The sequence below is a fragment of the Somniosus microcephalus genome, chromosome 5 (assembly GCF_052327205.1).
Source record: "Somniosus microcephalus isolate GS21.2 chromosome 5, FLI_Smic_1.0, whole genome shotgun sequence".
Lineage (NCBI taxonomy): Eukaryota > Metazoa > Chordata > Chondrichthyes > Squaliformes > Somniosidae > Somniosus > Somniosus microcephalus.
The window spans coordinates 126,365,413-126,393,211 of record NC_140991.1 but is presented as its reverse complement, the minus strand read 5'-3'; positions in this window follow the sequence as shown (position 1 = coordinate 126,393,211).

The following is a 27,799-nucleotide window of genomic DNA, read 5'->3' as shown; positions in this document are numbered from 1 at the left end:
TTAACTTTAAATAAAATGTTAAAAAACATCCCAATAATTAAATAAACTATAAATAACTTTAAAAAACTATTTAAAACAATTAATAAAATTTTTTTTTTTTTCATGAATTCGGGTCTAAAAATAAACTTACCTTACTGTAAATTCCTTAAAAACAATGAAGCTGTGGAAAAAATGTAACAATTTTAAATATTAGACCACTTACCTTCAAGAATCCACTGCTTACGCCTACTTTTTTCATTTCCAAAAAGTTCAGTCCCTTGCACACGCGCAAACCTGTCTAAACGAAGGAAGTTCAACGCGTGCGCGCAGAGTCCTGTGCGCACGCGTTGGACCTCTTAACCCCTTAGTTCGATGGAGAGGAAATGCCGGTTTCCTGCGCATGCGCGGTGCATGCTGGAATCCGGCACTTCCAACGGGCCCACACATGAGTACACCATCCGTACTCATGCGTTGGGACCGGAATTACTGGCCCGATATATTGGCCTTGGAGGGAGTGCAGCACAGATTTACCAGACTCCAAGGGTTAAGTTACGAGGAGAGATTACACAAATTAGGGTTGTATTCCCTAGAATTTAGAAGGTTATGGGGTGATCTGATCGAAGTTTTCAGGATATTAAGGGGAACAGAGAGGGTAGATAGAGAGAAACTATTTCCGCTGGTTGGGGATTCTAGGACTAGGGAGCATAGTCTAAAAATTAGAACCGGGCCTTTCAGGAGTGAAATTAGGAAACACTTCTAACACAAAGGGTGTTAGCAGTTTGGAACTCTCTTCCACAAACGGCAGTTGATGCTAGATCAATTGTTAATTGTAAATCTGAGATTGATAGCTTTTTGTTAACCAAAGGTATTAAGGGATATGGGCCAAAGGCGGGTGTATGGAGTTAGGTCGCAGATCAGCCATGATCTCGTTGAATGACGGAACAGGCTCGAGGGGATAAATGTTCCTAAAATCTAGGTAAGCTCTATTGTGGGATTGCCACTGTCTAGTTTATCTGGGACGTCCTGAAATAAGTCAAGAAGGTTTTCAGGGAGCATCTTCTTCTAGCTCCTTGTTAGCTACTTCTTAGTAAATTATTCCATGCACATAAATAAGTTTCTATGGTTGGTGTTGGGCTATTGGCCCTGTAGTCTGAGTCTGTTTAGCCATCCTTTTTAAATAGAGGTGCTACGTCTGCCTGTTTCTGGGCTGTTGAAACCTCACTGTTTTTTACTGATTCTTAGCCAGCATCTGACCACGTTGTCATGGCGATTACATCACATGTCACATGTATAAGCTAATTATGCAGTGAAAAGAATTTGGAATACGGGTGAAAATGTAAATAAATGTTTTTAGCTGAAGAGATTTTAAAAGCCCCTGATTGGTGAGATTTTTCCTTTTGCAAATTAGAGAATCTTCTGTAAATAATTTTGTGTGCAATGATGACAGCCACTGATGACATCATCATTTTATGTAATGATTTCTCACTGAGCGGTCATTTCAATGCCAATTTCCACCAGGCAGAAAGTAAGTACTAAAAATTCAATTAGGCCCGAAAACGGGCACGGGAATCGCGATCGGTCTGCGCCCGTTGAAAGTAATCCAGGCAACAAGCAACCTTCATGCTGCCTGCTCATTTCCATGATTCATGCGTGCAGCCCAGCACTGAATGGCTGAGCACTCAGCAGGGGGCTGAAGTTCGTGCGAGGCCAGCTCTATTTAAAGCTAGCCTCCATCTTTAAAGGCAGTCTGCACCTCTTAAAGGTGAGGTGCATTCTGCATTCAGCAGCTGCTGGAAGTGCTTGTCAAGGCAACTGTGACTTAATAATGGCTCAACGGGGCAGAGAAAAGGCACATAGGTTCTCAGATGCAGCACTGGAGGCCTTAGTACAGGGGGTAAAATGGAGGAGACAGGTCCTCTACCCGTAGGGAGCCAGGAGGCCCGCCAGAAATACAGTCACAAGGCAGTGGGTGCAGACAGCCGAAGCGGTCACTGCCAGCCACCTTGCTTCGAGGGCCTGAATCCAGTGCTGAAAGAAGTTTAATGACCTCACACGAGTGGTCAGGTCAGGGAATGCATCTTCAAAAGCTGCCACCCACCAACTGCACCAGTAGCCTCACACAATGCCCAATGCACCACACTCCCATTATTCACCTACCAACAATCTCTATCAATCACGACTCATACCTTACATTCATAGCTTCACCTCACCCTCATACACTTACAACTGCTGCAAGCCTCACACTGACATCTCACACCTTACACACACTGTCAGCTATTCAACCATGACAGGCACATCACCCAAACACAGTGAACCACACTCACTGACACACTTCACCCAAACACACTGCCCCACACTCACTGACACGCTTCATCCAAACACATTGCACCACACTCTCTGACACACTTCACCCAAACACAGTGAACCACACTCACTGACACGCTTCATCCAAACACATTGTACCACACTCTCTGACACACTGCCCCACACTCACTGACACACTTCACCCAAACACACTGCCCCACACTCACTGACACACTTCACCCAAACACAGTGAACCACACTCACTGACACACATCACCCAAACACACTGCCCCACACTCACTGACACGCTTCATCCAAACACATTGCACCACACTCTCTGACACACTTCACCCAAACACAGTGAACCACACTCACTGACACGCTTCATCCAAACACATTGCACCACACCCTCTGACACACTTCACCCAAACACACTGCCCCACACTCACTGACACACTTCACCCAAACACACTGCCCCACACTCACTGACACACTTCACCCAAACACAGTGAACCACACTCACTGACACACTTCACCCAAACAAAGTGAACCACACTCACTGACACACTTCACCCAAACACACTACCCCACACTCACTGACACGCTTCATCCAAACACGTTGCACCACACTCTCTGACACACTTCACCCAAACACAGTGAACCACAATCTCTGACACACTTCACCCAAACACATTGCACTACACTCTCTGATACACTTCACCCAAACACACTGCCCCACACTCACTGACACACTTCACCCAAACACAGTGAACCACACTCACTGACACACTTCACCCAAACACATTGCACCACACTCACTGACACACTTCACCCAAACACATTGCACCACAATCACTGACACACTTCACCCAAACACAGTGAACCACACTCTCTGACACACTTCACCCAAACACATTGCACCACACTCTCTGATACACTTCACCCAAACACACTGCCCCACACTCACTGACACACTTCACCCAAACACAGTGAAGCACACTCACTGACATACTTCACCCAAACACAGTGAACCACACTCACTGACACACTTCACCCAAACACATTGCACCACACTCTCTGACACACTTCACCCAAACACACTGCCCCACACTCACTGACACACTTCACCCAAACACAGTGAACCACACTCTCTGACACACTTCACCCAAACACAGTGAACCACACTCACTGACACACTTCACCCAAACACATTGCACCACACTCACTGACACACTTCACCCAAACACATTGCACCACACTCACTGACACACTTCACCCAAACACAGTGAACCACACACACTGACACACTTCACCCAAACACATTGCACCACACTCACTGACACACTTCACCCAAACACAGTGAACCACACTCACTGACACACTTCACCCAAACACAGTGAACCACACTCACTGACACGCTTCACCCAAACACAGTGAATCACACTCACTGACACACTTCACCCAAACACAGTGAACCACATTCACTGACACACTTCACCCAAACACTGTGAACCACACTCACTGACACACTTCAGCCAAACACATTGCACCACACTCACTGACACACTTCACCCAAACACAGTGAACCACACTCACTGACACACTTCACCCAAACACATTTCCCCACACTCACTGACACACTTCACCGAAACACATTGCACCACACTCCCTGACAAACTTCACCCAAACACACTGCCCCACACTCACTGACACACTTCACCCAAACACAGTGAACCACACTCACTGACACACTTCACCCAAACACTGTGAACCACACTCACTGACACACTTCACCCAAACACAGTGAACCACACTCACTGACACACTTCACCCAAACACACTGCCCCACACTCACTGACACACTTCACCCAAACACACTGCCCCACACTCACTGACACAATTCATCCAAACACATTGCACCACACTCACTGACACACTTCACCCAAACACATTGCCCCACACTCACTGGCAAACATCACCCAAACACATTGCACCACACTCACTGACACACTTCACCCAAACACAGTGAACCACACTCACTGACACGCTTCACCCAAACACAGTGAACCACACTCACTGACACACTTCACCCAAACACAGTGAACCACACTCACTGACACACTTCACCCAAACACTGTGAACCACACTCACCGACACACTTCACCCAAACACAGTGAACCACACTCACTGACACACTTCACCCAAACACAGTGAACCACACTCACTGACACACTTCACCCAAACACACTGCCCCACAATCACTGACACACGTCACCCAAACACACTGCCCCACACTCACTGACACGCTTCATCCAAACACATTGTACCACACTCTCTGACACACTGCCCCACACTCACTGACACACTTCACCCAAACACACTGCCCCACACTCACTGACACACTTCACCCAAACACAGTGAACCACACTCACTGACACACATCACCCAAACACACTGCCCCACACTCACTGACACGCTACATCCAAACACATTGTACCACACTCCCTGACACACTGCCCCACACTTACTGACACACTTCACCCAAACACACTGCCCCACACTCACTGACACACTTCACCCAAACACAGTGAACCACACTCACTGACACGCTTCATCCAAACACATTGCACAACACTCTCTGACACACTTCACCCAGACACAGTGAACCACACTCACTGACACGCTTCATCCAAACACATTGCACCACACTCTCTGACACACTTCACCCAAACACACTGCCCCACACTCACTGACACACTTTACCCAAACACACTGCCCCACACTCACTGACACACTTCACCCAAACACAGTGAGCCACACTCACTGACACACTTCACCCAAACACAGTGAACCACACTCACTGACACACTTCACCCAAACACAGTGAACCACACTCACTGACACACTTCACCCAAACACTGTGAACCACACTCACCGACACACTTCACCCAAACACAGTGAACCACACTCACTGACACACTTCACCCAAACACAGTGAACCACACTCACTGACACACTTCACCCAAACACACTGCCCCACACTCACTGACACACGTCACCCAAACACACTGCCCCACGCTCACTGACACGCTTCATCCAAACATATTGTACCACACTCTCTGACACACTTCACCCAAACACACTGCCCCACACTCACTGACACACTTCACCCAAACACAGTGAACCACACTCACTGACACACATCACCCAAACACACTGCCCCACACTCACTGACACGCTTCATCCAAACACATTGTACCACACTCTCTGACACACTGCCCCACACTCACTGACACACTTCACCCAAACACACTGCCCCACACTCACTGACACACTTCACCGAAACACAGTGAACCACACTCACTGACACGCTTCATCCAAACACATTGCACCATACTCTCTGACACACTTCACCCAAACACACTGCCCCACACTTACTGACACACTTTACCCAAACAAACTGCCCCACACTCACTGACACACTTCACCCAAACACAGTGAACCACACTCACTGACACACTTCACCCAAACACAGTGAACCACACTCACTGACACACTTCACCCAGACACACTGCCTCACACTCACTGACACGCTTCATCCAAACACGTTGCACCACACTCTCTGATACACTTCACCCAAACACAGTGAACCACACTCTCTGACACACTTCACCCAAACACATTGCACCACACTCTCTGATACACTTCACCCAAACACACTGCCCCACACTCACTGACACACTTCACCCAAACACAGTGAACCACACTCACTGACACACTTCACCCAAAGACATTGCACCACACTCACTGACACACTTCACCCAAACACAGTGAACCACACTCACTGACACACTTCACCCAAAGACATTGCACCACACTCACTCACACACCTCACCCAAACACAGTGAACCACACTCTCTGACACACTTCACCCAAACACATTGCACCACACTCTCTGATACACTTCACCCAAACACAGTGAACCACACTCACTGGCAAACTTCACCCAAACACATTGCACCACACTCACTGACACACTTCACCCAAACACAGTGAACCACACTCACTGACACGCTTCACTCAAACACAGTGAACCACACTCACTGACGCACTTCACCCAAACACATTGCACCACACTCACTGACACACTTCACCGAAACACATTGCACCACACTCACTGACACACTTCACCCAAACACAGTGAATCACACTCACTGACACGCTTCACCCAAACACAGTGAACCACACTCACTGACACACTTCACCCAAACACACTGCCCCACACTCACTGACACACTTCACCCAAACACAGTGAACCACACTCACTGACACACTTCACCCAAACACAGTGAACCACACTCACTGACACACTTCACCCAAACACACTACCCCACACTCACTGACACGCTTCATCCAAACACGTTGCACCACACTCTCTGACACACTTCACCCAAACACAGTGAACCACAATCTCTGACACACTTCACCCAAACACATTGCACCACACTCTCTGATACACTTCACCCAAACACACTGCCCCACACTCACTGACACACTTCACCCAAACACAGTGAAGCACACTCACTGACACACTTCACCCAAACACATTGCACCACACTCACTGACACACTTCACCCAAACACATTGCACCACACTCACTGACACACTTCACCCAAACACAGTGAACCACACTCTCTGACACACTTCACCCAAACACATTGCACCACACTCTCTGATACACTTCACCCAAACACACTGCCCCACACTCACTGACACACTTCACCCAAACACAGTGAAGCACACCCACTGACACACTTCACCCAAACACAGTGAACCACACTCTCTGACACACTTCACCCAAACACACTGCCCCACACTCACTGACACACTTCACCCAAACACAGTGAACCACACTCTCTGACACACTTCACCCAAACACAGTGAACCACACTCACTGACACACTTCACCCACACACATTGCACCACACTCACTGACACACTTCACCCAAACACATTGCACCACACTCACTGACACACTTCACCCAAACACAGTGAACCACACACACTGACACACTTCACCCAAACACATTGCACCACACTCACTGACACACTTCACCCAAACACAGTGAACCACACTCACTGACACACTTCACCCAAACACAGTGAACCACACTCACTGACACGCTTCACCCAAACACAGTGAACCACACTCACTGACACACTTCACCCAAACACTGTGAACCACACTCACTGACACACTTCACCCAAACACAGTGAACCACAATCACTGACACACTTCACCCAAACACACTGCCCCACACTCACTGACACACTTCACCCAAACACACTGCCCCACACTCACTGACACAATTCACCCAAACACATTGCACCACACTCACTGACAGACTTCACCCAAACACTTTGCCCCACACTCACTGGCAAACATCACCCAAACACATTGCACCACACTCACTGACACACTTCACCCAAACACAGTGAACCACACTCACTGACACGCTTCACCCAAACACAGTGAACCACACTCACTGACACACTTCACCCAAACACAGTGAACCACACTCACTGACACACTTCACCCAAACACTGTGAACCACACTCACCGACACACTTCACCCAAACACAGTGAACCACACTCACTGACACACTTCACCCAAACACAGTGAACCACACTCACTGAAACACTTCACCCAAACACACTGCCCCACAATCACTGACACACGTCACCCAAACACACTGCCCCACACTCACTGACACGCTTCATCCAAACACATTGTACCACACTCTCTGACACACTGCCCCACACTCACTGACACACTTCACCCAAACACACTGCCCCACACTCACTGACACACTTCACCCAAACACAGTGAACAACACTCACTGACACACATCACCCAAACACACTGCCCCACACTCACTGACACGCTACATCCAAACACATTGTACCACACTCCCTGACACACTGCCCCACACTCACTGACACACTTCACCCAAACACACTGCCCCACACTCACTGACACACTTCACCCAAACACAGTGAACCACACTCACTGACACGCTTCATCCAAACACATTGCACCACACTCTCTGACACACTTCACCCAGACACAGTGAACCACACTCACTGACACGCTTCATCCAAACACATTGCACCACACTCTCTGACACACTTCACCCAAACACACTGCCCCACACTCACTGACACACTTTACCCAAACACACTGCCCCACACTCACTGACACACTTCACCCAAACACAGTGAGCCACACTCACTGACACACTTCACCCAAACACAGTGAACCACACTCACTGACACACTTCACCCAGACACACTGCCTCACACTCACTGACACGCTTCATCCAAACACGTTGCACCACACTCTCTGATACACTTCACCCAAACACATTGCCCCACACTCACTGGCAAACATCACCCAAACACATTGCACCACACTCACTGACACACTTCACCCAAACACAGTGAACCACACTCACTGACACGCTTCACCCAAACACAGTGAACCACACTCACTGACACACTTCACCCAAACACAGTGAACCACACTCACTGACACACTTCACCCAAACACTGTGAACCACACTCACCGACACACTTCACCCAAACACAGTGAACCACACTCACTGACACACTTCACCCAAACACAGTGAACCACACTCACTGACACACTTCACCCAAACACACCGCCCCACACTCACTGACACACATCACCCAAACACACTGCCCCACGCTCACTGACACGCTTCATCCAAACATATTGTACCACACTCTCTGACACACTGCCCCACACTCACTGACACACTTCACCCAAACACACTGCCCCACACTCACTGACACACTTCAACCAAACACAGTGAACCACACTCACTGACACACATCACCCAAACACACTGCCCCACACTCACTGACACGCTTCATCCAAACACATTGTACCACACTCTCTGACACACTGCCCCACACTCACTGACACACTTCACCCAAACACACTGCCCCACACTCACTGAAACACTTCACCGAAACACAGTGAACCACACTCACTGACACGCTTCATCCAAACACATTGCACCACACTCTCTGACACACTTCACCCAAACACAGTGAACCACACTCACTGACACGCTTCATCCAAACACATTGCACCACACTCTCTGACACACTTCCTCCAAACACACTGCCCCACACTTACTGACACACTTTACCCAAACACACTGCCCCACACTCACTGACACACTTCACCCAAACACAGTGAACCACACTCACTGACACACTTCACCCAAACACAGTGAACCACACTCACTGACACACTTCACCCAGACACACTACCCCACACTCACTGACACGCTTCATCCAAACACGTTGCACCACACTCTCTGATACACTTCACCCAAACACAGTGAACCACACTCTCTGACACACTTCACCCAAACACATTGCACCACACTCTCTGATACACTTCACCCAAACACACTGCCCCACACTCACTGACACACTTCACCCAAACACAGTGAACCACACTCACTGACACACTTCACCCAAACACATTGCACCACACTCTCTGGCACACTTCACCCAAATACAGTGAACCACACTCACTGACACACTTCACCCAAAGACATTGCACCACACTCACTGACACACTTCACCCAAACACAGTGAACCACACTCTCTGACACACTTCACCCAAACACAGTGAACCACACTCACTGACACGCTTCACTCAAACACAGTGAACCACACTCACTGACGCACTTCACCCAAACACATTGCACCACACTCACTGACACACTTCACCCAAACACATTGCCCCACACTCACTGGCAAACTTCACCCAAACACATTGCACCACACTCACTGACACACTTCACCCAAACACAGTGAACCACACTCACTGACACGCTTCACTCAAACACAGTGAACCACACTCACTGACGCACTTCACCCAAACACATTGCACCACACTCACTGACACACTTCACCGAAACACATTGCACCACACTCCCTGACACACTTCACCCAAACACAGTGAATCACACTCACTGACACACTTCACCCAAACACAGTGAACCACACTTACTGACACACTTCACCGAAACACATTGCACCACACTCACTGACACACTTCACCCAAAGACATTGCACCACACTCACTGACACACTTCACCCAAACACACTGCCCCACACTCACTGACACACTTCACCCAAACACAGTGAACCACACTCAATGACACACTTCACCCAAACACAGTGAACCACACTCACTGACACACTTCACCCAAACACATTGCCCCACACTCACTGGCAAACTTCACCCAAACACATTGCACCACACTCACTGACACACTTCACCCAAACACAGTGAAACACACTCACTGACACGCTTCACCCAAACACAGTGAACCACACTCACTGACACACTTCACCCAAACACATTGCACCACACTCACTGACACACTTCACCGAAACACATTGCACCACACTCACTGACACACTTCACCCAAACACAGTGAATCACACTCACTGACACACTTCACCCAAACACAGTGAACCACACTTACTGACACACTTCACCGAAACACATTGCACCACACTCACTGACACACTTCACCCAAACACAGTGAATCACACTCACTGACGCACTTCACCCAAACACAGTGAACCACATTCACTGACACACTTCACCCAAACACTGTGAACCACACTCACTGACACACTTCAGCCAAACACATTGCACCACACTCACTGACACACTTCACCCAAACACAGTGAACCACACTCACTGACACACATCACCCAAACACACTGCCCCACACTCACTGACACGCTTCATCCAAACACATTGCACCACACTCTCTGACACACTTCACCCAAACACAGTGAACCACACTCACTGACATGCTTCATCCAAACACATTGCACCACACCCTCTGACACACTTCACCCAAACACACTGCCCCACACTCACTGACACACTTCACCCAAACACAGTGAACCACACTCTCTGACACACTTCCCCCAAACACAGTGAACCACACTCACTGACACACTTCACCCAAACACAGTGAACCACACTCACTGACACACTTCACCCAAACACACTACCCCACACTCACTGACACGCTTCATCCAAACACGTTGCACCACAATCTCTGACACACTTCACCCAAACACATTGCACCACACTCTCTGATACACTTCACCCAAACACACTGCCCCACACTCACTGACACACTTCACCCAAACACAGTGAAGCACACTCACTGACACACTTCACCCAAACACATTGCACCACACTCACTGACACACTTCACCCAAACACATTGCACCACACTCACTGACACACTTCACCCAAACACAGTGAACCACACTCTCTGACACACTTCACCCAAACACATTGCACCACACTCACTGACACACTTCACCCAAACACACTGCCCCACACCCTCTGATACACTTCACCCAAACACACTGCCCCACACTCACTGACACACTTCACCCAAACACAGTGAAGCACACTCACTGACACACTTCACCCAAACACAGTGAACCACACTCTCTGACACACTTCACCCAAACACACTGCCCCACACTCACTGACACACTTCACCCAAACACAGTGAACCACACTCTCTGACACACTTCACCCAAACACAGTGAACCACACTCACTGACACACTTCACCTACACACATTGCACCACACTCACTGACACACTTCACCCAAACACATTGCACCACACTCACTGACACACTTCACCCAAACACAGTGAACCACACACACTGACACACTTCACCCAAACACATTGCACCACACTCACTGACACACTTCACCCAAACACAGTGAACCACTATCACTGACACACTTCACCCAAACACAGTGAACCACACTCACTGACACGCTTCACCCAAACACAGTGAATCACACTCACTGACACACTTCACCCAAACACAGTGAACCACACACACTGACACACTTCACCCAAACACATTGCACCACACTCACTGACACACTTCACCCAAACACAGTGAACCACACTCACTGACACACTTCACCCAAACACAGTGAACCACACTCACTGACACGCTTCACCCAAACAAAGTGAATCACACTCACTGACACACTTCACCCAAACACAGTGAACCACATTCACTGACACACTTCACCCAAACACAGTGAAGCACACTCACTGACACACTTCACCCAAACACATTTCCCCACACTCACTGACACACTTCACCGAAACACATTGCACCACACTCCCTGACACACTTCACCCAAACACACTGCCCCACACTCACTGACACACTTCACCCAAACACAGTGAACCACACTCACTGACACACTTCACCCAAACACTGTGAACCACACTCACTGACACACTTCACCCAAACACAGTGAAGCACACTCACTGACACACTTCACCCAAACACACTGCCCCGCACTCACTGACACACTTCACCCAAACACACTGCCCCACACTCACTTACACACTTCACCCAAACACATTGCACCACACTCACTGACACACTTCACCCAAACACATTGCCCCACACTCACTGGCAAACATCACCCAAACACATTGCACCACACTCACTGACACACTTCACCCAAACACAGTGAACCACACTCACTGACACGCTTCACCCAAACACAGTGAACCACACTCACTGACACACTTCACCCAAACACAGTGAACCACACTCACTGACACACTTCACCCAAACACTGTGAACCACACTCACCGACACACTTCACCCAAACACAGTGAACCACACTCACTGACACACTTCACCCAAACACAGTGAACCACACTCACTGACACACTTCACCCAAACACATTGCCCCACACTCACTGACACACGTCACCCAAACACACTGCCCCACACTCACTGACACGCATCATCCAAACACATTGTACCACACTCTCTGACACACTGCCCCACACTCACTGACACACTTCACCCAAACACACTGCCCCACACTCACTGACACACTTCACCCAAACACAGTGAACCACACTAACTGACACACATCACCCAATACACACTGCCCCACACTCACTGACACGCTTCATCCAAGCACATTGTACCACACTCTCTGACACACTGCCCCACACTCACTGACACACTTCACCCAAACACACTGCCCCACACTCACTGACACACTTCACCCAAACACAGTGAACCACACTCACTGACACGCTTCATCCAAACACATTGCACCACACTCTCTGACACACTTCACCCAAACACAGTGAACCACACTCACTGACACGCTTCATCCAAACATATTGCACCACACTCTCTGACACACTTCACCGAAACACACTGCCCCACACTCACTGACACACTTTACCCAAACACACTGCCCCACACTCACTGACACACTTCACCCAAACACAGTGAGCCACACTCACTGACACACTTCACCCAAACACAGTGAACCACACTCACTGACACACTTCACCCAGACACACTGCCTCACACTCACTGACACGCTTCATCCAAACACGTTGCACCACACTCTCTGATACACTTCACCCAAACACCTTGCCCCACACTCACTGGCAAACATCACCCAAACACATTGCACCACACTCACTGACACACTTCTCCCAAACACAGTGAACCACACTCACTGACACGCTTCACCCAAACACAGTGAACCACACTCACTGACACACTTCACCCAAACACAGTGAACCACACTCACTGACACACTTCACCCAAACACTGTGAACCACACTCACCGACACGCTTCACCCAAACACAGTGAACCACACTCACTGACACACTTCACCCAAACACAGTGAACCACACTCACTGACACACTTCACCCAAACACACTGCCCCACACTCACTGACACACGTCACCCAAACACACTGCCCCACACTCACTGAAACGCTGCATCCAAACACATTGTACCACACTCTCTGACACACTGCCCCACACTCACTGACACACTTCACCCAAACACACTGCCCCACACTCACTGACACACTTCACCCAAACACATTGCCCCACACTCACTGGCAAACATCACCCAAACACATTGCACCACACTCACTGACACACTTCACCCAAACACAGTGAACCACACTCTCTGACACACTTCACCCAAACACATTGCACCACACTCTCTGATACACTTCACCCAAACACAGTGAACCACACTCACTGGCAAACTTCACCCAAACACATTGCACCACACTCACTGACACACTTCACCCAAACACAGTGAACCACACTCACTGACACGCTTCACTCAAACACAGTGAACCACACTCACTGACGCACTTCACCCAAACACATTGCACCACACTCACTGACACACTTCACCGAAACACATTGCACCACACTCACTGACACACTTCACCCAAACACAGTGAAGCACACTCACTGACACACTTCACCCAAACACAGTGAACCACACTCTCTGACACACTTCACCCAAACACAGTGAACCACACTCTCTGACACACTTCACCCAAACACATTGCACCACACTCTCTGATACACTTCACCCAAACACACTGCCCCACACTCACTGACACACTTCACCCAAACACAGTGTACCACACTCACTGACACGCTTCACTCAAACACAGTGAACCACACTCACTGACGCACTTCACCCAAACACATTGCACCACACTCACTGACACACTTCACCGAAACACATTGCACCACACTCACTGACACACTTCACCCAAACACAGTGAAGCACACTCACTGACACACTTCACCCAAACACAGTGAACCACACTCTCTGACACACTTCACCGAAACACATTGCACCACACTCACTGACACACTTCACCCAAACACAGTGAACCACACTCACTGACACACTTCACCCAAAGACATTGCACCACACTCACTGACACACTTCACCCAAACACAGTGAACCACACTCACTGACACACTTCACCCAAAGACATTGCACCACACTCACTGACACACTTCACCCAAACACATTGCACCACACTCTCTGATACACTTCACCCAAACACAGTGAACCACACTCACTGGCAAACTTCACCCAAACACATTGCACCACAATCACTGACACACTTCACCCAAACACAGTGAACCACACTCACTGACACGCTTCACTCAAACACAGTGAACCACACTCACTGACGCACTTCACCCAAACACATTGCACCACACTCACTGACACACTTCACCGAAACACATTGCACCACACTCACTGACACACTTCACCCAAACACAGTGAATCACACTCACTGACACACTTCACCCAAACACAGTGAACCACACTTACTGACACACTTCACCGAAACACATTGCACCACACTCACTGACACACTTCACCCAAAGACATTGCACCACACTCACTGACACACTTCACCCAAACACACTGCCCCACACTCACTGACACACTTCACCCAAACACAGTGAACCACACTCAATGACACACTTCACCCAAACACAGTGAACCACACTCACTGACACACTTCACCCAAACACATTGCCCCACACTCACTGGCAAACTTCACCCAAACACATTGCACCACACTCACTGACACACTTCACCCAAACACAGTGAAACACACTCACTGACACGCTTCACCCAAACACAGTGAACCACACTCACTGACACACTTCACCCAAACACATTGCACCACACTCACTGACACACTTCACCGAAACACATTGCACCACACTCACTGACACACTTCACCCAAACACAGTGAATCACACTCACTGACACACTTCACCCAAACACAGTGAACCACACTTACTGACACACTTCACCGAAACACATTGCACCACACTCACTGACACACTTCACCCAAACACAGTGAATCACACTCACTGACGCACTTCACCCAAACACAGTGAACCACATTCACTGACACACTTCACCCAAACACTGTGAACCACACTCACTGACACACTTCAGCCAAACACATTGCACCACACTCACTGACACACTTCACCCAAACACAGTGAACCACACTCACTGACACACATCGCCCAAACACACTGCCCCACACTCACTGACACGCTTCATCCAAACACATTGCACCACACTCTCTGACACACTTCACCCAAACACAGTGAACCACACTCACTGACATGCTTCATCCAAACACATTGCACCACACCCTCTGACACACTTCACCCAAACACACTGCCCCACACTCACTGACACACTTCACCCAAACACACTGCCCCACACTCACTGACACACTTCACCCAAACACAGTGAACCACACTCACTGACACACTTCACCCAAACACAGTGAACCACACTCACTGACACACTTCACCCAAACACACTACCCCACACTCACTGACACGCTTCATCCAAACACGTTGCACCACACTCTCTGATACACTTCACCCAAACACAGTGAACCACACTCTCTGACACACTTCACCCAAACACATTGCACCACACTCTCTGATACACTTCACCCAAACACACTGCCCCACACTCACTGACACACTTCACCCAAACACAGTGAACCACACTCACTGACACACTTCACCCAAACACATTGCACCACACTCTCTGGCACACTTCACCCAAACACAGTGAACCACACTCACTGACACACTTCACCCAAAGACATTGCACCACACTCACTGACACACTTCACCCAAACACAGTGAACCACACTCTCTGACACACTTCACCCAAACACATTGCACCACACTCTCTGATACACTTCACCCAAACACAGTGAACCACACTCACTGACACACTTCACCCAAACACATTGCCCCACACTCACTGGCAAACTTCACCCAAACACATTGCACCACACTCACTGACACACTTCACCCAAACACAGTGAACCACACTCACTGAAACGCTTCACTCAAACACAGTGAACCACACTCACTGACGCACTTCACCCAAACACATTGCACCACACTCACTGACACACTTCACCGAAACACATTGCACCACACTCCCTGACACACTTCACCCAAACACAGTGAATCACACTCACTGACAAACTTCACCCAAACACAGTGAACCACACTTACTGACACACTTCACCGAAACACATTGCACCACACTCACTGACACACTTCACCCAAAGACATTGCACCACACTCACTGACACACTTCACCCAAACACACTGCCCCACACTCACTGACACACTTCACCCAAACACAGTGAACCACACTCAATGACACACTTCACCCAAACACAGTGAACCACACTCACTGACACACTTCACCCAAACACATTGCCCCACACTCACTGGCAAACTTCACCCAAACACATTGCACCACACTCACTGACACACTTCACCCAAACACAGTGAAACACACTCACTGACACGCTTCACCCAAACACAGTGAACCACACTCACTGACACACTTCACCCAAACACATTGCACCACACTCACTGACACACTTCACCGAAACACATTGCACCACACTCACTGACACACTTCACCCAAACACAGTGAACCACACTTACTGACACACTTCACCGAAACACATTGCACCACACTCACTGACACACTTCACCCAAACACAGTGAATCACACTCACTGACGCACTTCACCCAAACACAGTGAACCACATTCACTGACACACTTCACCCAAACACTGTGAACCACACTCACTGACACACTTCAGCCAAACACATTGCACCACACTCACTGACACACTTCACCCAAACACAGTGAACCACACTCACTGACACACATCACCCAAACACACTGCCCCACACTCACTGACACGCTTCATCCAAACACATTGCACCACACTCTCTGACACACTTCACCCAAACACAGTGAACCACACTCACTGACATGCTTCATCCAAACACATTGCACCACACCCTCTGACACACTTCACCCAAACACACTGCCCCACACTCACTGACACACTTCATCCAAACACAGTGAACCACACTCTCTGACACACTTCCCCCAAACACAGTGAACCACACTCACTGACACACTTCACCCAAACACAGTGAACCACACTCACTGACACACTTCACCCAAACACACTACCCCACACTCACTGACACGCTTCATCCAAACACGTTGCACCACAATCTCTGACACACTTCACCCAAACACATTGCACCACACTCTCTGATACACTTCACCCAAACACACTGCCCCACACTCACTGACACACTTCACCCAAACACAGTGAAACACACTCACTGACACACTTCACCCAAACACATTGCACCACACTCACTGACACACTTCACCCAAACACATTGCACCACACTCACTGACACACTTCACCCAAACACAGTGAACCACACTCACTGACACACTTCACCCAAACACATTGCACCACACTCACTGACACACTTCACCCAAACACACTGCCCCACACTCTCTGATACACTTCACCCAAACACACTGCCCCACACTCACTGACACACTTCACCCAAACACAGTGAAGAACACTCACTGACACACTTCACACAAACACAGTGAACCACACTCTCTGACACACTTCACCCAAACACAGTGAACCACACTCACTGACACACTTCACCCACACACATTGCACCACACTCACTGACACACTTCACCCAAACACATTGCACCACACTCACTGACACACTTCACCCAAACACAGTGAACCACACACACTGACACACTTCACCCAAACACATTGCACCACACTCACTGACACACTTCACCCAAACACAGTGAACCACACTCACTGACACACTTCACCCAAACACAGTGAACCACACTCACTGACACGCTTCACCCAAACACAGTGAATCACACTCACTGACACACTTCACCCAAACACAGTGAACCACACACACTGACACACTTCACCCAAACACATTGCACCACACTCACTGACACACTTCACCCAAACACAGTGAACCACACTCACTGACACACTTCACCCAAACACAGTGAACCACACTCACTGACACGCTTCACCCAAACAAAGTGAATCACACTCACTGACACACTTCACCCAAACACAGTGAACCACATTCACTGACACACTTCACCCAAACACAGTGAAGCACACTCACTGACACACTTCACCCAAACACATTTCCCCACACTCACTGACACACTTCACCGAAACACATTGCACCACACTCCCTGACACACTTCACCCAAACACACTGCCCCACACTCACTGACACACTTCACCCAAACACAGTGAACCACACTCACTGACACACTTCACCCAAACACTGTGAACCACACTCACTGACACACTTCACCCAAACACAGTGAAGCACACTCACTGACACACTTCACCCAAACACACTGCCCCGCACTCACTGACACACTTCACCCAAACACACTGCCCCACACTCACTGACACACTTCACCCAAACACATTGCACCACACTCACTGACACACTTCACCCAAACACATTGCCCCACACTCACTGGCAAACATCACCCAAACACATTGCACCACACTCACTGACACACTTCACCCAAACACAGTGAACCACACTCACTGACACGCTTCACCCAAACACAGTGAACCACACTCACTGACACACTTCACCCAAACACAGTGAACCACACTCACTGACACACTTCACCCAAACACTGTGAACCACACTCACCGACACACTTCACCCAAACACAGTGAACCACACTCACTGACACACTTCACCCAAACACAGTGAACCACACTCACTGACACACTTCACCCAAACACATTGCCCCACACTCACTGACACACGTCACCCAAACACACTGCCCCACACTCACTGACACGCATCATCCAAACACATTGTACCACACTCTCTGACACACTGCCCCACACTCACTGACACACTTCACCCAAACACACTGCCCCACACTCACTGACACACTTCACCCAAACACAGTGAACCACACTCACTGACACACATCACCCAAACACACTGCCCCACACTCACTGACACGCTTCATCCAAGCACATTGTACCACACTCTCTGACACACTGCCCCACACTCACTGACACACTTCACCCAAACACACTGCCCCACACTCACTGACACACTTCACCCAAACACAGTGAACCACACTCACTGACACGCTTCATCCAAACACATTGCACCACACTCTCTGACACACTTCACCCAAACACAGTGAACCACACTCACTGACACGCTTCATCCAAACATATTGCACCACACTCTCTGACACACTTCACCCAAACACACTGCCCCACACTCACTGACACACTTTACCCAAACACACTGCCCCACACTCACTGACACACTTCACCCAAACACAGTGAGCCACACTCACTGACACACTTCACCCAAACACAGTGAACCACACTCACTGACAAACTTCACCCAGACACACGGCCTCACACTCACTGACACGCTTCATCCAAACACGTTGCACCACACTCTCTGATACACTTCACCCAAACACCTTGCCCCACACTCACTGGCAAACATCACCCAAACACATTGCACCACACTCACTGACACACTTCTCCCAAACACAGTGAACCACACTCACTGACACGCTTCACCCAAACACAGTGAACCACACTCACTGACACACTTCACCCAAACACAGTGAACCACACTCACTGACACACTTCACCCAAACACTGTGAACCACACTCACCGACACGCTTCACCCAAACACAGTGAACCACACTCACTGACACACTTCACCCAAACACAGTGAACCACACTCACTGACACACTTCACCCAAACACACTGCCCCACACTCACTGACACACGTCACCCAAACACACTGCCCCACACTCACTGAAACGCTTCATCCAAACACATTGTACCACACTCTCTGACACACTGCCCCACACTCACTGACACACTTCACCCAAACACACTGCCCCACACTCACTGACACACTTCACCCAAACACATTGCCCCACACTCACTGGCAAACATCACCCAAACACATTGCACCACACTCACTGACACACTTCACCCAAACACAGTGAACCACACTCACTGACACGCTTAACCCAAACACCGTGAACCTCACTCACTGACACACTTCACCCAAACACAGTGAACCACACTCAATGACACACTTCACCCAAACACTGTGAACCACACTCACCGACACACTTCACCCAAACACAGTGAACCACACTCACTGACACACTTCACCCAAACACAGTGAACCACACTCACTGACACACTTCACCCAAACACATTGCCCCACACTCACTGACACACGTCACCCAAACACACTGCCCCACACTCACTGACACGCTTCATCCAAACACATTGTACCACACTCTCTGACACACTGCCCCACACTCACTGACACACTTCACCCAAACACACTGCCCCACACTCACTGACACACTTCACCCAAACACAGTGAACCACACTCACTGACACACATCACCCAAACACACTGCCCCACACTCACTGACACGCTTCATCCAAACACATTGCACCACACTCTCTGACACACTTCACCCAAACACAGTGAACCACACTCACTGACATGCTTCATCCAAACACATTGCACCACACCCTCTGACACACTTCACCCAAACACACTGCCCCACACTCACTGACACACTTCACCCAAACACAATGAACCACACTCTCTGACACACTTCACCCAAACACAGTGAACCACACTCACTGACACACTTCACCCAAACACAGTGAACCACACTCACTGACACACTTCACCCAAACACACTACCCCACACTCACTGACACGCTTCATCCAAACACGTTGCACCACAATCTCTGACACACTTCACCCAAACACATTGCACCACACTCTCTGATACACTTCACCCAAACACACTGCCCCACACTCACTGACACACTTCACCCAAACACAGTGAAGCACACTCACTGACACACTTCACCCAAACACATTGCACCACACTCACTGACACACTTCACCCAAACACATTGCACCACACTCACTGACACACTTCACCCAAACACAGTGAACCACACTCTCTGACACACTTCACCCAAACACATTGCACCACACTCACTGACACACTTCACCCAAACACACTGCCCCACACTCTCTGATACACTTCACCCAAACACACTGCCCCACACTCACTGACACACTTCACCCAAACACAGTGAAGCACACTCACTGACACACTTCACCCAAACACAGTGAACCACACTCTCTGACACACTTCACCCAAACACACTGCCCCACACTCACTGACACACTTCACCCAAACACAGTGAACCACACTCTCTGACACACTTCACCCAAACACAGTGAACCACACTCACTGACACACTTCACCCACACACATTGCACCACACTCACTGACACACTTCACCCAAACACATTGCACCACACTCACTGACACACTTCACCCAAACACAGTGAACCACACACACTGACACGCTTCACCCAAACACATTGCACCACACTCACTGACACACTTCACCCAAACACAGTGAACCACACTCACTGACACACTTCACCCAAACACAGTGAACCACACTCACTGACACGCTTCACCCAAACACAGTGAATCACACTCACTGACACACTTCACCCAAACACAGTGAACCACACACACTGACACACTTCACCCAAACACATTGCACCACACTCACTGACACACTTCACCCAAACACAGTGAACCACACTCACTGACACACTTCACCCAAACACAGTGAACCACACTCACTGACACGCTTCACCCAAACAAAGTGAATCACACTCACTGACACACTTCACCCAAACACAGTGAACCACATTCACTGACACACTTCACCCAAACACAGTGAAGCACACTCACTGACACACTTCACCCAAACACATTTCCCCACACTCACTGACACACTTCACCGAAACACATTGCACCACACTCCCTGACACACTTCACCCAAACACACTGCCCCACACTCACTGACACACTTCACCCAAACACAGTGAACCACACTCACTGACACACTTCACCCAAACACTGTGAACCACACTCACTGACACACTTCACCCAAACACAGTGAAGCACACTCACTGACACACTTCACCCAAACACACTGCCCCGCACTCACTGACACACTTCACCCAAACACACTGCCCCACACTCACTGACACACTTCACCCAAACACATTGCACCACACTCACTGACACACTTCACCCAAACACATTGCCCCACACTCACTGGCAAACATCACCCAAACACATTGCACCACACTCACTGACACACTTCACCCAAACACAGTGAACCACACTCACTGACACGCTTCACCCAAACACAGTGAACCACACTCACTGACACACTTCACCCAAACACAGTGAACCACACTCACTGACACACTTCACCCAAACACTGTGAACCACACTCACCGACACACTTCACCCAAACACAGTGAACCACACTCACTGACACACTTCACCCAAACACAGTGAACCACACTCACTGACACACTTCGCCCAAACACATTGCCCCACACTCACTGACACACGTCACCCAAACACACTGCCCCACACTCACTGACACGCATCATCCAAACACATTGTACCACACTCTCTGACACACTGCCCCACACTCACTGACACACTTCACCCAAACACACTGCCCCACACTCACTGACACACTTCACCCAAACACAGTGAACCACACTCACTGACACACATCACCCAAACACACTGCCCCACACTCACTGACACGCTTCATCCAAGCACATTGTACCACACTCTCTGACACACTGCCCCACACTCACTGACACACTTCACCCAAACACACTGCCCCACACTCACTGACACACTTCACCCAAACACAGTGAACCACACTCACTGACACGCTTCATCCAAACACATTGCACCACACTCTCTGACACACTTCACCCAAACACAGTGAACCACACTCACTGACACGCTTCATCCAAACACATTGCACCACACTCTCTGACACACTTCACCCAAACACACTGCCCCACACTAACTGACACACTTTACCCAAACACACTGCCCCACACTCACTGACACACTTCACCCAAATACAGTGAGCCACACTCACTGACACACTTCACCCAAACACAGTGAACCACACTCACTGACACACTTCACCCAGACACACTGCCTCACACTCACTGACACGCTTCATCCAAACACGTTGCACCACACTCTCTGATACACTTCACCCAAACACCTTGCCCCACACTCACTGGCAAACATCACCCAAACACATTGCACCACACTCACTGACACACTTCTCCCAAACACAGTGAACCACACTCACTGACACGCTTCACCCAAACACAGTGAACCACACTCACTGACACACTTCACCCAAACACAGTGAACCACACTCACTGACACACTTCACCCAAACACTGTGAACTCACTCACCGACACGCTTCACCCAAACACAGTGAACCACACTCACTGACACACTTCACCCAAACACAGTGAACCACACTCACTGACACACTTCACCCAAACACACTGCCCCACACTCACTGACACACGTCACCCAAACACACTGCCCCACACTCACTGAAACGCTTCATCCAAACACATTGTACCACACTCTCTGACACACTGCCCCACACTCACTGACACACTTCACCCAAACACAGTGAACCACACTCACTGACACACATCACCCAAACACACTGCCCCAGACTCACTGACACGCTTCATCCAAACACATTGTACCACACTCTCTGATACACTTCACCCAAACACAGTGAACCCACTCACTGACAGACTTCACCCAAACACATTGCACCACACTCTCTGACACACTTCACCCAAACACACTGCCTCACACTCACTGACACACTTCACCCAAACACAGTGAACCACACTCTCTGACACACTTCACCCAAACACAGTGAACCACACTCACTGACACACTTCACCCAAACACATTGCACCACACTCACTGACACACTTCACCCAAACACATTGCACCACACTCACTGACACACTTCACCCAAACACAGTGAACCACACACACTGACACACTTCACCCAAACACATTGCACCACACTCACTGACACACTTCACCCAAACACAGTGAACCACACTCACTGACACACTTCACACAAACACAGTGAACCACACTCACTGACACGCTTCACCCAAACACAGTGAATCACACTCACTGACACACTTCACCCAAACACAGTGAACCACACACACTGACACACTTCACCCAAACACATTGCACCACACTCACTGACACACTTCACCCAAACACAGTGAAGCACACTCACTGACACACTTCACCCAGACACAGTGAACCACACTCACTGACACGCTTCACCCAAACACAGTGAATCACACTCACTGACACACTTCACCCAAACACAGTGAACCACATTCACTGACACACTTCACCCAAACACAGTGAAGCACACTCACTGACACACTTCACCCAAACACATTTCCCCACACTCACTGACACACTTCACCGAAACACATTGCACCACACTCCCTGACACACTTCACCCAAACACACTGCCCCACACTCACTGACACACTTCACCCAAACACAGTGAACCACACTCACTGACACACTTCACCCAAACACTGTGAACCACACTCACTGACACACTTCACCCAAACACAGTGAAGCACACTCACTGACACACTTCACCCAAACACACTGCCCCGCACTCACTGACACACTTCACCCAAACACACTGCCCCACACTCACTGACACACTTCACCCAAACACATTGCACCACACTCACTGACACACTTCACCCAAACACATTGCCCCACACTCACTGGCAAACATCACCCAAACACATTGCACCACACTCACTGACACACTTCACCCAAACACAGTGAACCACACTCACTGACACGCTTCACCCAAACACAGTGAACCACACTCACTGACACACTTCACCCAAACACAGTGAACCACACTCACTGACACACTTCACCCAAACACTGTGAACCACACTCACCAACACACTTCACCCAAACACAGTGAACCACACTCACTGACACACTTCACCCAAACACAGTGAACCACACTCACTGACACACTTCACCCAAACACGTTGCCCCACACTCACTGACACACGTCACCCAAACACACTGCCCCACACTCACTGACACGCATCATCCAAACACATTGTACCACACTCTCTGACACACTGCCCCACACTCACTGACACACTTCACCCAAACACACTGCCCCACACTCACTGACACACTTCACCCAAACACAGTGAACCAAACTCACTGACACACATCACCCAAACACACTGCCCCACACTCACTGACACGCTTCATCCAAACACATTGTACCACACTCTCTGACACACTGCCCCACACTCACTGACACACTTCACCCAAACACACTGCCCCACACTCACTGACACACTTCACCCAAACACAGTGAACCACACTCACTGACACGCTTCATCCAAACACATTGCACCACACTCTCTGACACACTTCACCCAAACACAGTGAACCACACTCACTGACACGCTTCATCCAAACACATTGCACCACACTCTCTGACACACTTCACCCAAACACACTGCCCCACACTCACTGACACACTTTACCCAAACACACTGCCCCACACTCACTGACACACTTCACCCAAACACAGTGAGCCACACTCACTGACGCACTTCACCCAAACACAGTGAGCCACACTCACTGACACACTTCACCCAGACACACTGCCTCACACTCACTGACACGCTTCATCCAAACACGTTGCACCACACTCTCTGATACACTTCACCCAAACACATTGCCCCACACTCACTGGCAAACATCACCCAAACACATTGCACCACACTCACTGACACACTTCTCCCAAACACAGTGAACCACACTCACTGACACGCTTCACCCAAACACAGTGAACCACACTCACTGACACACTTCACCCAAACACAGTGAACCACACTCACTGACACACTTCACCCAAACACTGTGAACCACACTCACCGACATGCTTCACCCAAACACAGTGAACCACACTCACTGACACACTTCACCCAAACACAGTGAACCACACTCACTGACACACTTCACCCAAACACACTGCCCCACACTCACTGACACACGTCACCCAAACACACTGCCCCACACTCACTGACACGCTTCATCCAAGCACATTGTACCACACTCTCTGACACACTGCCCCACACTCACTGACACACTTCACCCAAACCCACTGCCCCACACTCACTGACACACCTCACCCAAACACATTGCCCCACACTCACTGGCAAACATCACCCAAACACATTGCACCACACTCACTGACACACTTCACCCAAACACAGTGAACCACACTCACTGACACGCTTCACCCAAACACAGTGAACCACACTCACTGACAGACTTCACCCAAACACAGTGAACCACACTCACTGACACACTTCACCCAAACACTGTGAACCACACTCACCGACACACTTCACCCAAACACAGTGAACCACACTCACTGACACACTTCACCCAAACACATTGCCCCACACTCACTGACACACGTCACCCAAACACACTGCCCCACACTCACTGACACGCTTCATCCAAACACAT